Below are 3729 nucleotides of genomic sequence, written 5' to 3'. Positions count from 1 at the left end.
AATAATAAAATAGCTATGTAAGAAGGTTATGCATACAGAATTTAAGTGGAAAAGGAAGAATATGGAATAATTAAATTACAAGAAAAAATGTTCTTTGGTCCTAATTTCCTATTTTGGATAGTAAACTCTCCTCAGAAGATAAATGTTAAAGTGATCTTTATAGTTCATACATGTTCTAGAAACCCTTTGATTCTATCAAAAGAACCATATAGATGGCTGCATCCAGCCATGGCATAGAAAGTAATAACAGGTAGAAATGCCTGTGATAAGGTTGCATCAAGTCATGGCTTAGAAAGTGGCAGTGGGTAGAAGCACCTATGATAAGAACTAAAATTCTATGAGACCCTGTTCTGTCAACTTCTCCCTATGCTCTGTAGGCTCTGCATGTTATTTCTCACCTGATTCTAAGAGTATCCTTCCATTTACTATTTTGGAGTTCTTTCCAGCTAATTGCCAGAAGGGAAAACTAGTGTCCAAGATTTTCATGGCCACGTATAAAGTTTTAGGATGGTTTGAATAATGGCCTACATTTTTCTTTGGGAAAAATATGTCTTCTTTTTTATATTTTTTTAAACTTCTGTCACATCTATAGGCATCTCAAACCTTTTGCATCCCCCTGCTCATAGGTAGTTTTGATATACATTGTAAATAGCTTCAGTATTCAGGAAGAACATTGTATTACTGAAAAAAGACAAGTGAATTCTTCATGCTTCTAATATGTCAGATTTGCTGAGTACAATAGCCAGTTCTAAGTCATCTTGCTCTTGCTGATTCTGTTGGACAAGCCTCTTCTCTCTTCTCTCCAATATTCCCTCTTGGTCCATTCAGTCGTGTCTTCTTCAGAGGGGTAAACATTGAATTTAGCAACATTGCTTGAGTCAGCCTCGGAACTGGTAGTGCTAGTAGTAGAAGAACTGAGTGGATCACAAAACATAGGATCTTTTTCTTCGGGTCAATCATGGCTAGGTAAAGGCTGAAGTGGATCATTCAGTTTAAAGGGATCAGCAGAATCCAATTTGTTGATGGGTCTTTTCCCAGGTGGTGGTGGACAGGGTCATATTAGAGTTCCAATCTTTGGTGGCAATACTGGGGATACATCTTCACTTTGGACTGATGCTTCCTCAGATACATTGCTTGTAATGACCGACCACATTGCTGACCCAACTCGAAGAGACTGAACTGAAGGGGTCTTCACTGTTGGCCTTTGATAATGTGCTGGAATCAGCAAATCCCTCTCCAAACGATTAAGTCCCAAAAACAGAAGCAAAGGGGTCTGTGGCTGAATTGCTTGCTGAAACAACTGTTCCACCAGAAGCAGAAGGATCACTTGTGCTTCAGTATCTCTGCCATGTAAGATTGCTGCTGCTGGCTGCACGGAAAGGATCGGTACTTGTACGGCAAAAAGATCAGTAGACGATTGCTTGAAGAAACAGCCAGATGCAAATGGATCTAAACCTTGGAAGAATCGCTACCAAATGGATCAATTTTCCCAAAAGGATCATCCCTTAAGAAGATTATAGCCATTGAAAGTATCAGACTGGAAAACATCCAAGTTTATATCTGCAGCTGGATCTCTCAGTGAACTTAATTCTATATTAAATGGATCTTCTTCTTTCAAATGTCTGTCATTGTCATAGTCAGGAACTTTTTCATCAACAGTTGCAGTCACCACTTCATTTTCATTTTATTTTCATACTTGAAGGTAGTATTTTTTTTTAAGAATTATTTTATTTAACTTTATTTTAATTTGACCAGAGAGGAACAAAATGAGAGAGAGAGGAGGGGAAAGTGAGAAAGCAAGCCACCAGGTCCGGGACTCAAACTTCAGTTGGCCATGCGGGAGTCCAGCACCTTTAACCACCACACCACTTACTAGCCCTAGAAGATAGCATTTTTGGACTGTTTCTTTCTGTAGACTCCTGGTGTATGGGCTTGGATTCTAGGTTGCTCTGGATGTCAGCATGTTCATTGAGGATGGCTGTTTCACTGCTACTGGTGTTGAGGCTGCAGGAATCTGCAGCACCATTTACAAGAACACTGTGTGGGCTACTGCACCAATTTAACTGACTATTATGATTTCCCAGTTCTTGCATTTCCATCAGTCTCATTTGCATTGAACTGATTTCCTGTTGTGAATCTTGTTGATGCTAAAGAGGTTCCACTTGAGCCTTCCCTGACCCTACACTCTCTTCTAATTCTGCTGTTTCTTGTTTTAGGAAGCCCGATTCTTCCCTGGCTGTGGCTGGTTTTTCATAGGAGGAGATCTACAACTCTTGATTGGTTAATTCAGCTTTCAGAGAAGATCACCTTGGCCTCCTCAGCACTTCTTTGTGACTTCCTTGAGTTGCTCCTCCAACTGGGCTTTCTGCTCATTCAGTTCATCAAGGAGTTCCTGTTCCTGCTGTTTCTGGGTCTGTAGTTTTTGTAAGTGAGTATTTTCCCTTTGAACTTCGTCTTGAAGATCCTGAACCTTGCTTGTCCTCTGGTAGTATCTTCCTTTTCTGTAAGGTCCTGTTTCACATTATTCTTTCCCTTTGCAAGTCAACTATTTCATTAAGAGTAGAGTATCTAGCTTCTTGATAACAGAGAAATATGCAACAGGACTTGATACCATGATGTTCTTTAATAAATTGGCCCTATCTGACAGTGGAATCATCTCGAGAGTAAGAATATGAGGAGGATAAATGCCCTTTATAAACTTTTGATAGATTAAGTGAAAAGCCAAGTCAAACTGATCCTTTGAAAGCTTTTCACAGTCACCTGTCATATAATTTCCAAATATGGGCTAGTAAGGTAGAAGGTAGACCTCTTTTCAGGAAGATTTCACAGATCTCCAGTCCACGCACAAATTCATACATATTTTTATCAGTTTTCAGGAAGACTTCACCATTTTTAGCTTCTTCTGCAGGAGGCACAATCCACGTTTTTCTCTTAGAAGTGGTACCAATGCAGGAGGCAGAGACATCGGCACAGGTTTTTTCCTTCAGCGCGCAGTACACCACACACATGGCAACTGCACACTCATCTCTGTCAAGCATTCCATCATGGTCATTGTCGCTCAGCTCCCAAACTCTTCTGAGGATATCCACAGGTATCTTAGAGTTGAGTAACACTGGTTTCATTGAATCACCACACAGAAATCCACTCACTGGGCTTAAGCTATCAACAATTGCATCATATTTGGCCTTGTCTTCATATTTCACAGTCCATGGGAGCTCAGCTGCAGAAGTTCCGCTGATGAGCAAAGGACTACTGGCATCATAAAACCTTGGTGGAAGAACAGCCAGGTTCAAGCTACTCAGCGAAACCTCCAATCCATTCTGAGCACAAGACACGAAGCGACAAAGAATTCTTGTTTGTTCAGTATACCTTTGCCATTTGTATTGGCTAAATCCTAAATTTTCCCAAGTATCAAGTCTAAAAGTCCTGATTTTTTTTTTCTTTTAAGAAAGCAGTGGCGGGGAACCAGCAGTTAGAGAAATGCCTATGTCACTGGACTCCCACGTAGTCGACGGTGGTTCGCGTCCCGGACCCGGTGGCTTAAAACTCACGCCGGGCGTGTGTGCGTGCGTGCCCAAGATCCCGAGAGGAGAATGGAGGAGAAGGGATTGCGGCATGACCATCCCCTCTGGGGGGTGATTTCTCGCTTTCTGTCTCTCTCTGTCTGTCTGGCGAGCGCACGCGCCCTATAGTGAAAACCTCTCAAAAAAAAAAAAAAAAAGAAAGGAT

The 3729-nt window shown here is 41.3% G+C and overlaps 1 pseudogene; it reads right to left on the bottom strand.

Annotated features, from left to right (window-relative positions):
- Positions 1-704: 704 nt before the first annotated feature.
- LOC102501731 (epidermal growth factor receptor substrate 15-like) overlaps positions 705-3729 on the bottom strand; it is a 10432-nt pseudogene continuing 7407 nt past the window's right edge.

This window comes from Tupaia chinensis, unplaced genomic scaffold (genome assembly GCF_000334495.1).
Source record: "Tupaia chinensis unplaced genomic scaffold, TupChi_1.0 Scaffold000545_1, whole genome shotgun sequence".
In the NCBI taxonomy this organism is placed as follows: Eukaryota; Metazoa; Chordata; class Mammalia; order Scandentia; family Tupaiidae; genus Tupaia; species Tupaia belangeri.
This window is presented reverse-complemented; position numbering and strand designations above follow the sequence as displayed.